The sequence below is a fragment of the Vombatus ursinus genome, unplaced genomic scaffold (assembly GCF_900497805.2).
Source record: "Vombatus ursinus unplaced genomic scaffold, bare-nosed wombat genome assembly UNPS02009835.1, whole genome shotgun sequence".
Lineage (NCBI taxonomy): Eukaryota > Metazoa > Chordata > Mammalia > Diprotodontia > Vombatidae > Vombatus > Vombatus ursinus.
In genome coordinates, this window is record NW_020949613.1 from 22,903,434 (window position 1) to 22,919,937 (window position 16,504).

General features: G+C 37.6%; 1 pseudogene; it reads right to left on the reverse strand.

Annotated features, from left to right (window-relative positions):
• The window catches only part of LOC114036431, an 82,078-nt pseudogene extending 73,017 nt beyond the window's left edge, over window positions 1–9,061 (reverse strand).
• Between the last annotated feature and the right edge of the window lie 7,443 nt (window positions 9,062–16,504).

A 16,504-nucleotide genomic window follows, 5' to 3' on the forward strand; every position in this document is an offset into this window, starting at 1 on the left:
TAGCTTGCAATGTAACAGAAGGAGACATCACACTATGTCTTCTAGCTCTACCTCATTACTCTTCACCTTTGTCCTTTATCTTTGTCCCTGTTCTTTAAGGACAGGGCCTCATACCTTCATTTCTGCTTTGCTTTCACCCATTCCAAAATTAATCTACAAAGGTTCCTTAATGCTAGATCAGGCAATAGCATGCAAGCTCCTTGAAGGCAGGGTCTGTTGGTTTTTGTCTCTGTATCTTCAGTGCCCTTCACATTGCTTATTGCATGGTAGGGGCTTAATACTTGCTTGCTGAGTTGAATTGAATTGACCATTAGAATCTTATATGATTAAAATTCCTTATTCTTAGGGAAGAGATATCTGCAGCAAGATGAGAATATTTTTAAGACTCAGACTTCTCAGGTAATAGTTGATATTAATATTTAGATGTTTATAGTCTCAATTTTTTACTTAATGTGATACCTCGGCTATTTTTATTTCCTCTCTTCAGTTTTTTTCTGAAATCATGTTAAGTCTTTCAGTAAGTGGGATATCGAGGAAAGTCTGGGCTTAGGGTGAGAAGGTACAATTCAATCAACGTTTTGTCTCTATCCAATCATTGATTTTGAGTTGGAAAGGACCTTAGGGGCCACTGAGTCAAACCCCATTATTTTAAAAATGAGGAAACAGGCCCAGTGAGGTTAAGTGATTTGCTAGGTCACGTGACTAGGAAGTCAGTGTCTGAGGTGAGATTTGAATTTAGATTTTCCTTACTGCAAGCCTAGCACTTTAGGTGGCACATTGCTTAAGAGCATTAGATGGGGAGTCAGGTAGACTTGAGTTCAAATCCCACCTCAAATATATACTACCTATGTAACCTTGGGCAAACCAGGTTGTATTTCTTGGCCTCAGTTTCCTCAAATGTAAACTGGGGATCATTATAGCACCTACGTCATAGGGTTGTTATGAGGATCAGATGAGGTAACATAGACGTAGCACTGCACAAACCTTAAAGCATTATATCAATGCTAGCTTATCATCATCCAGTAAGTCACCTCATTTGCCTTGAATCCCAAACCTGCTTCATACCAGCTTTGCCTTACAGCAGTTCTACAACCTTAGGTAAAGTCACTTCACTTCTCTGTAACATAGCTTCCTTCTCTGCAAAATGGGGATAATTATATCCATCTTTGCACAGAATATTATGGAGTTCAAATTAAATATTGGATGTGAAAGCACTTTCTAGGTGCAAAGCACTTCACATATGGAAACTATTATTATTCTCATTATAGTAACATTCTATTGCTCAGTGCTTCATTTGATTTTTAAAGGGCTTTTGCCCCCTTGGGAGCATTTCTGAGATTTCCTGATTCTGAAAGAAAGGTCTTGATTGTTTTTGAAACTCTTTTCCAAGACCATGAACTATCTATGCCACTTACCCAGAGATTTTTTAAGCATAACTTAATGTTTTCTGACTCAACCAACCAAATATTTAATGGTTTTTTTTTCTAATATGTTATTGTTTTGACTTTTATAGTAATCTGCACGACATCAGAACTGTTTCAAAGCCAATCCTTTAACTTTTACTGACATATAACATCTGCAGAGTGATTGTCAGTCGGGGCTTGTTGGAGTGACTGATTGTGCTACCTGAAAAGGATGTTTTAGGTAATTTGAAGACGGCTTTGTTCCTATGTATGCAGATGCAGCCTTGCAAGATGTAGTGAAAAAAAAAAGCCCTTACTTTTTTGGGAAAAAAGACATCATTCTGTCATTGTTTATCTTTCTGACTTTCCTATCCTTCAATGACAGGGCCATTTTCAAGCAATGATTGTTTAAAACAAGTAACTTGTTTTTCAAACTGTCTTTCATCTGCTTGACATTCTGTTCTCATGGACTCCTACTTGTGAAATAGAAGACTTCATGTGTCCCCTCTGACATATTTCACTATGTAGAATTCAATACAGTAGAAACAGAAGGTCATGACTAAAACCTTTCTCTACATTTATATCTTTGAATATGTACCTAAGATTATATCCACATTTGGATCCATCAGTTTCTGTACATCATTTATGTCTGCCTACATTCACCTCTCTCTCTGCATATTGATCTGTCTGATTTTGGACTGGTGATTCATCAGTTGGAAACTTTTTGGGTGAAAACTCTCTTTCCCTGCTGTAAATGTGCAGTTTATTTGTAATTTAGAGCCTTAGGAGGTTGCCCAGATGCACTAGGGGATTATGTTACTTGTTCACGATTACACAGCTAATTGCCAGAGACAGGACCTGAACCCTGGTCTTCTTGACTCCAAAGCTGACCCTCTATCTTCTCTACTGTGCTTCTTCTTCTCTGTATCTCTACAATCTGAAATTATATCTCTATCTACATTAATTGTATCTATCTTCCTTTCATTTATATTTATATAATCTTGATCTAAATATATTGCTGTTACTGTGTACAATGTTCTTTTGGTTTTGCTCGATTCATTCTTCATTGTTTCATGCAAGTCTTTCCATATTTTACTAAAATCAATGTGCTTATCATTTCTTATAGCACAGTAGTATTCCATCATAATCATACACCACAACTTATTCAGTCATTCCCCAATTGATGGGCATCCTCTTAATTTCCACTTCTTTGCCATCACAAAGAGAGCTACTATAAATATTTTAGAACACATAGGTTCTTTTATTTTTTCCTGATCATCTTGGGAAACAGACCTAATAGTGGTATTGCTGGGTCAAAAAGTATACACAGTTTGTTTCTTTTTTATAACTCTTTGGGTATAATTCTAGATTGCTCTCCAACATGGTTGGATCAGTTCACAGTTCCACCAATAGTATATTAGTGTCATAATTTTTCCATATCCCCTCCAACATTTGTCATTTTCCCCTTCTATCACTAATTGGTGTGAGATGGTATCTCAAAGTTGTTTTACTTTGCATTTGTCTAAAAATAATGATTTAGAGCATTTTTTCTGTGACTATATATGACTTTGATTTCTTCTTCCAAAAACTGCCTGTTCATATCCTTTGGTCATTTGTCAATTGGAAAATGACTCATATTCCTACAAATTTGACAAAGTTCTCTATGTATTTGAGATACAAGGTCTTTATCTGAGAAACTGTTTTCTGTTTTCTGTTTTCCTTTTATGCTTAGTTACATTGCTGTATAGATAGCTTATCGAGCTGATCTGTAAGGAGATATATCTTAGATGGACAAAGAAGGTGGTCAATGAGCTGTCTTGAATAAGAGGAAGAAAATGTTTTGGATTGAATTTTGGAAAGCGTAAGACTTTGAATGATCTCAAACTTTACCCTAAAACAAAACCTCAATTTATTAAAAACAGTGTTATTCAGGTGAATGTGGGCACTAATTATAGTACTTCACATTCTTTGAAGAATTAAAATTATGGTTTACTCAAAAAACAGTGGTGAGACAAATGGTGAGAATAAGTAAGCTGCAGCATATTACCAATAGCAAATTATACTTATCTTTATTTCTATTCTATCTTTGTATCATTCATATCTAGTTTATCCCCATATGTCAACACTTATGATTATCTCTCTTTTTTTCTCTTTTTCTCATTCTCTTTTCCATCCTTCCTACCTCTGTTGCCACTTCCCCTTCAGCTTCTTTATCTGTAAAATGAGGCATTTTAATAACTCCTACTTCACAATGTTGTCAGACCCAAATGAGGTAATATACATTAAATGCTTTGTAAACCTTAAAGTACTATATGAATATTAGCTATTATTATTCATGTTGTTGTTATTATAATATGGTTATTCAATCCTAAATTGTTTCCTATAATTTTTATTTAGTATATGCTGAGCATGTAACACAGAGATGATCCCACTTCTCTGGAGACCTAGGAGGTTGAATTCTACACGTGAGATGACATGAATATTTTTCTATTGTCATGGTAAACCCTTCAGTTCAAAAGGTTTAATAGGATGCTTCTGCAAGGGGAAAACAAAAGAATTCTAACTAGTTACATTATGAGGAAGTGAAACAAAATCTAAACCAAGGATATTTCTTGGCTTTAGCCCAATAACATTTTCCTTTGATTATAACAGTATATTTTCCCCTTCATTTACAACTCTTAGCTCAGTATATTTTCCTCTCAGTAATAGGTATGTGTCAATAGCCATGTTGGCTCAGTCAATGCTATTCTCTCTTGCTTAAATGAATGTTTTTGTCTGCATTATTGCCAACTAACAACAACTTCTTACTGGTTGGCACATTTTTAGGAAATGGATGTGCAAAAAAGTTGACATTTCTATTTTTTTCCCTTTTCAATCATTGACCTTTCTTTCTTCCTTCACACTCCCAACTTTTTATCATCACAATTTTTATTATTTTATTTTTAATTTAGAATAATAAAAAGATGATTGCACATGAAACTGCAAATCTATTATGTACAGCTTGCTATTTCTTTTAAATAAATAATGAGATAATCATGTAAATTTCTTTTTTTTTTCCTTCCCTCTCCCTGCCCCAGATGGCTACCATTAAAAACAAGTATGTATATATAAGTAAAATAATTTTATATGAACCTATCAGTTCTTTCTCTTGGTGCAGATAGCATCTTTCTTTATAGGTCCTTTGTAGTTAATTTGGGTATTTATAATTGTCAAAATGACTTAGTCACTCAAAGTTTTTTTTCAGATGTGGAAGATGATTTATTTATTTTTTTAAAAAGTCCCCTCATATCATATGTTGGCAACAAGGATTTTTAAAAAATCATCCAATCACATTTTATAATCAATTTCAGTATAACCCAGGACACCTACCAAGAGTATCAATAGCACTCAAAACTTCAAATGATTTATTTAAAACCACTGCTGGTTCCAGATAATTCAAAATAAAAATATGAAGGTAGCCACCATTAGATACACATACATGATTCTTTGAAAGATGTGTTTAAATTTATCACTGCATTAACTGTGGAAATATAATTTAATAAAATACAAATCATATTTACAGCAAAAAAGCCCTGTGATTTTTTTTAAAGCAGCAAATGAAAGGACAATATCATTGGTGAAACACTTTAAAAAATAAAGCACATAGGTTTTCTGTAAAAATGTTAAAGAATTAATTCTTTCCTTCTGCCAAATTGTCAACTTTGAATTTCAAAATGTTAGAATAAAGATTCCTGAAATTCTTAGGAAAGGAAGAATTAACATTCAGCCACATTAATGGAGAAGAGGTCAGACTATATCATAGACATGCTGAGCATCACAATTGGCAAGCACAAAATACCACTGCTCATTTTTTTGAGAAGTAAAGTTTATTACATTTGGAGCCGCCCTGCAAAAGAGAGCTGTGCCAATTGACTATGCCCATCTAACCTGGCTAGTCTGCTCAGATAGGCATAGGAAGAAAGAGCCAAATGATCACAAACACTCTATGGGGAACCTAGGAACAAGACCCACTACACCACGAGGCAGTCCATGCTCCACTAGGTTTTACAATAATGTGTCTCTCACTGAAGATGATTTATGAGGCTTTTACTGTTTGAACCAATGAAAAGCAAGATGAGTGTAATTTTACTATTTTTGCTGAGAATTGTCTAGAAAACAACAAATGCATAAAGATTAAGAAAGAAAGGATTGATCCTTTCTATATGCTTAGAGTTTGCTTTACTTAGAGAAACACCGATTCAAGAATCAATTCAAGCAACTAGGTAAAGAACAAATTAAAATTAAGACTTAAAAGCTGTGACATGTTGATGCTGGCAGCACTGAGCAGATAAAATGTGAAAATGCCATTGACTCCTTTTTGTCACTGATCTGTCATACCAAGTTATGCAGGGAGAGATGATCCATTGACACCAATGTTTTCATTTCTGAAAGAGCCTGGTTGAGGGCCATGCCTTCAGGTCACTGAGAAGGCGTGGGGTGGGAGAGGATGTGGGAGAAGGCAGGAGGGAACAAACCACACTGTATTCAATGTGGACAAAGGACAGGATTCTACATCATTACAATGCTGATGTGGATACTCTTGTTTTTCTCCACCAAATCTCTCAGACTCCTTCCTGTAGGGAAAGTTCCTCCAAGCCAGATATTCAATCAAACATACCAAGATGGAAATTAGCTTACCCGTGATTAAAATGCAATCAATCCTTCAAAATGAACACGGGATGTCTTACTGAAAAAGACCTTTTAAATCATTGCTAGCTGAGATGCTACTAGTCATATTGGCTGACTGTGCAAAGTTCTGTAGGTTAAAGAAAGGATTGCCCTCCAAATCAAAGGCAGCCTGTCCTACCATATTCAGCTATGTTTACTGAACTGCCCATCCCTGGGGATCCTTGAGGAGGTACAAACTGATTAAGACATTGGTTTGGTTTCAGTTGAGATAACTGGTTCATGCTAACTTTGCATTTCTGAGGCTCAAACAGACTGTCCAGAGCAGACATATTGGTGGGTCTGTATAAGGTCTACTATGGCATTCCAGCTGAAGCCTTCTGAGTGTGCAGGTTTGGTAAACAATAACGTGTCCCCAGAGTCATCTGGGCTGCTGCAGGTGTGCCTGGGCTACTGAAGAGATGCTGCTTGCACCGGCTGGCAGGCTGAATGCTGGCATCTGAAAGTCCATGTTGGCATTTAGGTCATTTGTCGAACTTCTCTTTGTATAATCAACTAGTGTGGAAAAGAATAATGCCCATCCCCATGAATGGGACTGAAGAGAAGCTAGTGGAAGCAAAAATTTGGGGCATGTTAACAGAATGACTGGTCAAAGCAGACATATTATCCATCAAAGTTTCTGTCAAGTCCTTAGTCTTTTTGAGGGGGAACTCAGAGGTGTGGGTCTAGGGCTTTAGTGGCTGCTGACTTTTCAACTTCTGGGCTTGTTCCTATTCCTTTGCTAACTTTTGCTTCTCTTCAAGTGTCAGTGATGCTCTTTTCTGTGTATTCTGTATCCCATTCTCTTTACTGTCTGACCAGTTAGAAGATCTGCTCCAATATTGTTAAAGACTTTGGGGCAACTAGGTGGCTCAGTAGATAAAGCACCGGCTCTCGAGTCAGGAGGACCTGTGTTCAAATCTGGCCTCAGACACATGACACTTACTAGCTGTGTGGCCCTGGGCAAGTCACTTAACCCCATAGCCTATCCAAAACAAACAAACAAAAAAACAAAAACAAACCAATATTGTTAAAGACCTTGTCAACCTGGCTACCAACATTAGGAATTTTTGTCTCTTCAGACACATCCATTTGACAAAGATTTCTGCTGTTCTTGCATTATGTGGAATTGCTCCACTTTGGTTTTATGTTCCACTTCCAGTCTATGAAGCATTTTTTTGATGATTGAAATTAAGGAATTGAACTGATTGAAATTAAGATTATTTTCAACACTCAGAGGAATTAGATGAGGCAATACTTTCCCAGCAGGATGCTCCTTGGTGATTCCTAACTTCTTATGAGCAAAAGTACACTTGTAAACACCTAAAATTCCCATGAAGAGTACAGATTCCTTTGATGGAATTTGTTGTAGAAAGTTTAGAATGTTATCAAGTACAAACCACTTATTCATGTATTCCAAAATCTTTTCTAAGCACGCTAATAAATTTACATGAACAGCAAGGGAAGATGCTTGTAAACATGCATTTTTAATTCTTGGTATCAAAGAAGTTTTCATGGATGGTTAGTGTATGACATTTGCAAAGGTTGGAATGATGTTCTAAGTTCCTGTATCTGAATGGAAGGTACTTCTAAGGCCCTATAAACCATTGGTAGAACACTGTTCTTTATTTCATTTGGAGGTGTTTTGGTTAGCAGTAAATCCATTTTTTTTTTTTGCAGGAAAATTAACAGAATCTAGATAGGCTCCTGATGCTTAAAGATGGGCAGAATTCTGGCAGAATTAACTTGACACATTCTTCTTTGGTACATTCCTCAGCAATTAGTAGAACATTGGACAAAATGAAAGATACCATATCAGGGTTTACAAATTCTGAGGTTAATCAAGGCAAAATTCTTTATACTACCACATGCTTGGGTAGTTTGGGCAGAACTTCTGGGAGTCCTTTGAAAAACTGTGATTTCTGAAGATTATTTCTTTGGAATAAGGAATCAAAATATTGTAGTGTGACTGCACAGACATCATCAAAGAAGGGAATCTTTGTCATTTGATCTGCATCTGGCCTGATAGCTGGAGTTATATTTAAAAGTAATGTCACATGTTCCCAGACTTCTTCAGGTATGTTCTCATGAGAACTGGATCTTAGACGACTTAACTGATTCAGCTACCTACTGAAGCTCTTATACATACCTTGCTTGTTGACTTCAAAGATAGGTTTTCCTTTATTAAATACAGCATAAGCAACAGCTCCTAAAGAGTAAATATCACTTGCTGTCTCACAGCTCACAGAATATATACATTGAAGAACCAAATATTCAGGATTTGGTAGGCATAAGGAAGGTAAATTTGGATTCCACTCTTTGCAAGGAAACTTAGGCTCTTGTTGAGAAGGACTCATTAGTGGTATATAAAAATCAAAGCCCATTATTTTCCAGACTTCTTTTTTATTCAATATTATATTTTCTGGAGTAAAGTTTCCATGAACCATTTTCACAATACTATGTAAAAATGACAATCCTTTAGAAACCTGAAGCAACCCATATTTCGTTTCTATATCATAAAGTTTATAATCCTTAATGTCAGGGTACCCTGTGGAAGGCAGATTTTCCCAGTTCCCAAGAATATTGGCTAACCTTCTGTACAAAATGTCAGTCTGTCTCTGGATTCTTCTAATGGATGCTGGACTGTAAGAAGTTGAGGGTGTCGAAGTCGGATACACTGTTTAACTCATTTTAGAGAATTAGTGATTTGATCCTTTTCAAATTTCTGATATTTGTCAATCAGCTATTTATCAAAGACAAAAACAGCCATTTCCTGTTTAGTTGACTTTTTTGTGCTATTAAAAATCTTCCAAGCTAGCCAGTCCATTGCCAACACTGTAAACATGTTGAGCAACATCAAATCCCCTTGTGACAGGATTTCCTATTACTGCACTGGTGACATCAGCTGTTACTTTTGTGACAGTGCCCTTCAGCTTATTCAGCACCAACTCCATGGCTGCAATATTATGCAACTCTATTTACCTAGTCCCGCCTACCGCCCCCAAAGGGGCGGTGCAAGGGCTTGCTTCTGCTCCCCTTCAGATACACCCATGTCTCTGTCCCTCCTACTACATCACCATCGACTTTCTTTCACAGTTGGTGCTGCTGCTGGAGCTCCAGGACCCCCGTAGGGAGGCAGGCCAAAGTCATTCTTAAAGCAATATTACTGTTACTGTATACAATGTTGTCTTGGTTCTGCTAAAAAAAATGAGATAAAGGGAGTCCTAGGTTATCAAGCACCATGTTTTCTTTGTTGCAATATAAAGTTTTAGTTTTGTGCTCTCCTCACACCCCCCAAGTACCCTTAAACACACACGCACTCACCCACACACACACACACACACACACACACACACGCAGGCACTCACACACTCAGAAGTTGTTCAACATGTGGTACATTTGCAAATCTTAAAGGACTTACTGTACCTTAACATTTTTCCTGGTTTTTTATTAGCAGAAGTTCATGTTATCTGTAGCACCATCTGTCACTTGTTAACTTTTGTCTGAAGGGAAATTTTCCTGTTGAATCACCCTCAGGGGCGAAGCAAAGGCTGTGAGTCGGTGGATCACTCTTGGGTGTTTATATTCTATTGCTACCATTATCTTCAGTGAAGAGGAGGCAGAGGGAGACCCTGGGAAGTGATTGTGACATTAACCAGATGTCCCAGATGCTCTTGAATATTCTTACTGCTGTTTGAAGGAAATGAGCAACATGGCAGGAGGCCATTTTTGCAGCTTTGGCAGATACTGGTGACTCTACTTAGTGACAGTGGTAATGAACTGGTTATTCCAGATTTCAGAAATGTTCTGGAAGCCTACTTTTCCCTCTAAAGTTTATCATAAAGAGTTTGTAATTATAAAAAGTTTATTGTGACAAAATGTTTATGATCACTTCTTTATTTGAATAATTTTTTAGGGGTAGGCAATGGGGTTAAGTGACTTGCCCAGAGTCACACAGCTAGTAAGTATCAAGTGTCTGAGACCAGATTTGAACTCAGGTCCTCCTGACTCCAGGGCCTCTATCCACTGTATTTGAATAATTTTAAAAATTATAGAATAGTAGATTCTAAGAGCTAGAAGGGGCCTACTTTAGTCATAGAATCATAGATCTAGATTTGGCTGAGACCTCAGAGGTCATCCAGTACAATCCTTTCACTTGACAGATGAGGAAATGGAAGGCCAGACTACTAAAGTGACTCACCCAAGGACATACACGTAGTAAGGGGCAGAGCTGGTGTTTTTACTCCCATCAGTCCAAGTTCAGTGCTCTTTCTACTCCACAATATACAAATGAAGAAATTGAAGTCCAAGCAGCGGCAGAGCTGATCATTCTTTCTCTGTTGATTTTCTGTTGAACCCTTCTACCCAACAGGAGGGTAGTGGCTCTGACTCTCTACCTAAGAGCTTGGTTCTCTATCTTGATTCAAAAAGCCAGAACATATAGGTCATGATGCAAGCAAATAAAGTTTCATTTTTTCTGAACTATCTCCACTGCTTAAAAGTGTGCTTGCTCAATGTTACCTCTACCCTCTTCTCTTCCTTCTCCCGTCGCTAAACATAATATAAATATAAAAAAAAATAGCAGTATCAATGACCTTTAAAATCCAAGCTCAACTTAGGTTAGAAAAGTACACATGGCTCTTAGGGGGTCAATGACAAGTTTCCTGCCACCATTCTCCAGTGATGTTTTGGGCCAGCTCTAGTCTTCCCAAGGTAGTCCTCTGCTGGACTCTCTCTCAACCAGGAAATTGGATGGTAATGCAGCCCTTAGATTCAGAACATGACTTCACATCATACCCAATGAATTATTTGTTTTCCTTCAAGATTTAAAGGATGACCTAATGTCTTGTGGTCTGAGGTTGATTCTATATATTTACTTATATTTGCTTATCCTCTTCTGTCTAGTTTTCCCCAAGTATATTGCTACTCAGCCTTTTTCTTTTTTTTGGATACTGAGCAAGATGTGTTCTTGCCTGTTACATTATATCCTCAGTTACATTGAATTATTTAAATTTTTTAAATTTATGGAATAAAACAAATATTTCTATAATATAGTATTATAAAAAAGATGATTGCACATGAAACTGCAAATCTATTATGTACAACTTGCTATTCCTTTTAAATATATAAAGTTATCATATAAATTTATTTTTTCTCTCCTTCCCCCAAATTATTGAATTCCATATACCTCTATATTTAAGACTTATGGTATTGTAGTATTTCAAGAGTTCATGATGAAATAATCTAATTGTATAATTCCTATTACTCTGTAATAGTACCAACCCAGGTTCATTTGAGGAGCATATAGTTGGCACAGTGTATAGAGTAGATCTGGAGTATGGAACACATGAGTTCAAATCTGGCCTAAGATACTTACTAGCTGTATGACCTTGGGCAACCCTGTTTGTCACAGTTTCCTCATCTGTAAAATGAGCTGGAGAAGGAAGTGGCAAATCACTGTAGTATCTTTGCCAAGAAAACCCCAATGGCATCATGAAGAAGGAGATATGACTGAAATGACTGAACAGAACACATGTTCATTTGAATCCTTAAGATGAAGTCTGTATACCAATTATTAGCTTAACTGTGGACACTTGTTACCAAAATTAAATGCCTTTTTTTCTTCTTCTGTGGAATCTATCTTGGCTCTGAACATAATAAAGGGTCAAATGCCAATCTTCCCCTCATTTAAATATTTTCAAGTGTCTTACATTTATATACCACTTTAAGGTTAATTAAGCACATTCCTTTTAACAATCCTGTGAGGTTTTTTTTTTTGTTCAGTTGTTTCAGTCATGTCTGACTCTTCATCATCCCATTTGGGGTTTTCTTGGCAAAGATACTGGAGTGGTTTGCCATTTCCTACTCCAGCTCATATTATAGATAAAGAACTGAGGCAAATAGGGTTAAATGACCTGCCCAGCGTCACACAGATAGTAAGTGCCTGAGGCTAGATTTGAACTCAGGAAGCTAAGTCTTCCTGACTTCAGGCCTGGCACTCTATCCTCTCTGTCATCTAGCTGTCCATTCCTTTGAGATAGGCAATATATTATAATCCTAATTTTGTGATGAGGGAATGAATGCTCAGAGAAATAAAGGGACTTGCCCATGGATACACAGCCAGTAAGGGTCAGTTAGGACTTGAACCCAGTTCTCCTGACTCCATGTCTTCCCACTACACCAACTGGGCAACTGATGTCCCTCCTTTGAATTCAGAAGGAAGAGGATTAATAAAACTGGAATATGCCTATGTAGTTCCTAGGCAATTCCCAAGTTAATGGAGGGGTTGTATTCCAAAAGTCTGTTTGCAAGTTGATTGCTTGGAACTTAGACTGCATTACTTCATGTAAACAATGTTATAGATGATGATTAGGGTTGTAGCCCAGTCCATACAAGTCTATTTAAATTGTAAATTATTTGAAATAGTCTTTACAGTAACTTATAAACCTAAGCTCTCTTTAGTGTTCCTGAATAAGACATGAACCTGAGCCCCTCACTTGAAAAACTCCCTGACGAGTAGAGTTGCCTCAAAGTGGAATGGATTGCTGGGAGGTACCGGGTTCTCCTTCTTTGGATGTCTTCAAGCAGAGGCTGCATGCTCACTTACTGAGTGCATTGTAGATAGGGCATTTGTTCAGTTATAGGTTGGATTTGATGATCCATTCTGAGTTTGAGATTGCATGACTGTGATTCAGTGACGCACTGAGGCCTGAATCCTCCTGGAAGGGACTGGGATGGACATGAGGAGAATGGATTGATGACCTTGGCTATGGCAGTAAGAGCTCTAAGGGCAGAGGTGGACTATGGCATGGCAGGGTTCTGGCCATTGGGGTTGTGAGAGCAGTGGTGAGGTTAGGGGTAGCAGTATTTATCTGTATGTAAATGTCATTCAGAGAGGCAACTGTGATGTACAGAGAGTCCTTGGAATCAGAATGACTTGGGTTGAAGTCCTGACCCTGACACATATTAGAAAGTCAGTTAACCTCTCAGTGCCTCAGGCCACTTTATAAGACTGTAAAATGTAGAACAATGGAAAATTCTTCATTGGTAAAGGTAATCTCCTCACCTGGAGTTCTCTGATTTAGTAAAATCATAGGTTTGAACTCTCCTAAACCCTCAAAATATGTCATTCATAAGGGTAGAGATTATCACAGCAAAGTATTAGTGTTAAATAAGCATTTCAGTAAGTTCATTTCTTATTTGATTTTTTGTGCCTATGGTCAGTGAAGGGTTACTTCTTAAAACACACTCTCTAGTATAGTTTTCAATGGTTTGAAAGAGAAAACTCCCAAGGCATTAGAGCTTTCCAGATGTGTAGTATATGTCTTCCACTGAAGATCTGTGGGGATTATTTTCCCCCCAGATGTATTGACTCTTCCTGGCCACATGAATCTCTCCAAATTCCTTAGCTATGTTGCAGAGCCAACTAGAGTGGCTATAGGAAGCAATGGCCCATCTATGTAGCAGCTGTAGTCATTAGCTAAAGAATAAGATGTAGAGCCCAATTACCCATTCATTCTTTTGCTTATGTCCTCTTTCAGACAATGACATTTACAAATCCAAAAGATTGCACTGTGTGGATATATATGTATGTGTGTGTGTATATATATATGCATATACATATATATATATATACATATACGTATATACATATATACACATATCTGCCAATTTGGGGTGTATGGGGTCTTCAGGAAGATGAGGACCTCCAGTGTGAGGGCTTGCCGGGCCCTTTTCAGAGCTAATCATCTACCTTAGGTGTCTACCTTCACCCAACTCTCACCTGTGGCTCCAAGAAGCTGTAGTATGTGTAGTGGCCACACCCTGGTAAAACCATCTTGGCAGACAAACTAAACAAAGTTGAGGGTAACCAACAAGCCTCAAACTTGCTGGTGAGTTAGGGGGCTGTCTACCCCAAGCATGTGAAGACTTCCTCCAGTAGAATGGGTGGATAAGAAGAATTTGTTCCAGTGACCACAGAGGTAACTTGAAGCAGGTGCTGTGGAGTGCTTAGAGTTTGGTCAGACATCAGAGACACCAAGGTCATCCACTGCATCCCAGCCAGTCATCCTGACTTCCCCCTGGACTTTGATGACTCTAGAAGAGAGAGTGAGGCTGATGACTTTGTACAATTCTGCCTCACTTAAATCCAATTTACACAGGAGTCAAGATGTCACTCCCTGTCACTGGTCCTCTTCAGAAATGGAAAAGCAACAACACACCAATCCACACACATGTTGATGTGAAGGAAAGAAAAACAATAATGACATACTTACATAATACTTTAAGGTTGGTAAAGTGTTTCTCACACAGCAACCCTGCATATTAGGAAGTATGAGTATTTTGATAACCATTTTGGTGATGAAGAAACTGAAAGATTAAATGACTTCTCTGTGATTACATGGTATCTAAAGCAGAATTCAAACCTGTTTCCTGACTCCAAGTAATGTGCTTTCTCTACTCTGTCTCTCAAAGAAAGTATAATCAATGACTATGAATATATGATCCCAAACATTTGGGTGGAAGAAAAGTAAATAAAACACCAATTTAAAAGGAATTTATCAAATATGTAGTATCTACCATCATTCTGAGCATCAGAAAGGATGAAATCAAATATGGAATTGTGAAGTATGGATTCTATAATTAAGTGCTGAGAGAATTGACATCAGAGGACTTTAGTATTAATCCTTCCTCTGACATTACCTGTGTGACTCTTGGGCAAGTCACTTCATTTTGATAGGCCTCAGTTTTCTTATCTGCAAAATGATTAGAGTATTTCTTAGGGCCATTCCATCTCTAGATGATGAGCAATTATCACCATGGAATTGAATCCATGAGGGAAGGAGGGTGAGTCTTCAACTGAACTTGAAATAAAGATTGTGGATGGGCAGAGAAGATGGGGAGATTGTTCAAGAAAAAGGAATGGGAGGAATAATATGGGTATGAACATGGAGTTCCAGGGTGAAAGGAAGGTGTTTGCCCTGGCCAGAGTAGAGCTACCCTACTGGAGTGGAATGTAGTGAGGCAAAAGGTTGGAGAAGAAGAGTGAGACCCATTAACAGATGTCTTTAAGTAGCCAGATGTTTAGTATCTCATAGATACCATCCAGTTTTGTAAATTAGAATTTTCAGTTTCATATGGATGTTTCCTTGGCATAAGCGTGGCAGATGAGAGATTTTATCATGAAGCTTTTCTTCATGTTATGTGAAACATAGCCTCACCTGGTTATTTCTGTAGTTTAATTCAGACCAGAGCAAACTCTTATCCTAGGATAATGGGATGATCAAAAATATCGAAGTAGGAGGTATTGGAGGTCATCTAGTCCAACTGATCTCCTTGGTCAGAGGAGGAAACTGAAACCCCAAGAAGTAAAGTGAATTGCTCAAGGTCACACACAAGTAGTAGGTATCCATTACAAACATCCCCAAACAGTGTATCATTGCTGTTTACAATTACTCTTTATTTATTATCAGATTTGGGTGAATCCTAGGGGCATCAGAGGTTCATCAAACATCTGGAACAACTTTTCACAAATTTTGGAATCACTAAAACCCAAATGTGTCCTGCCAAGCACCCCTTCTCTTTCCCCTCACCACTTCCCAGTCCACTTCATTTAAAAAATATATATTTTAGAGAACATTAAATCCATATGTTTTTATTCACTTTAGTGCATGGCGTCAACATTTTTCAAAGAGTTATTTGGCATCTACAAAGCCTTTGGGGGGAAAAAAAGAAATCTCCAGCAACTTGTTTCTTAAAACGTGGATGTCACACAAAAATACTAAAACAGCAAAGACAGTATTGGTTAAGAGACTGAATGGAATTTAAATTTGGTAAAACGGTTTCTCCATTCTGAAATCTGGTCCTCCACCCAATTTTCAAAACTTATTTTGGATTGAAAGAAATAAGATGGTAAAATTCTGTATCAAATAGTCTACAAAAATATATCCAGGCCAGAGGAGGACTATTAAGAAACCAGACCCCCACATCTGAATGAAATGCTTTGTTTCTTCAAATAGAAGGTTATCGTCTACTTCTTTTCATACTTTCTAGGATCATTGTGAGTGCTACTCTCTGCAAATCTGGCTCACAAGCCTTCTAAACCTGAGTAGACCATTTTTGGGAATTAGTGTGGCTGAAAAATTCATCACGCCATGGCTAACCAGATTAGGCCAAACAAAGGGCTAGGCTGTTTCTTGGTTGGTAGACAGGAAATCCATTACTGTGCTCTTATTTGAGGTCTTTCCAACTCAGAGGACCCTTGATGGAGCTTGTTCTCTGCTGGCAGAGTCTTCCAGGACTGCTATTCACCTCTCTGCCACAGTGAGTCAGTCAACAAACATTTATTAAGTGCCTATTATGTTCTGGGCAGGGTGCTAAGTATCCTTTATCTAACA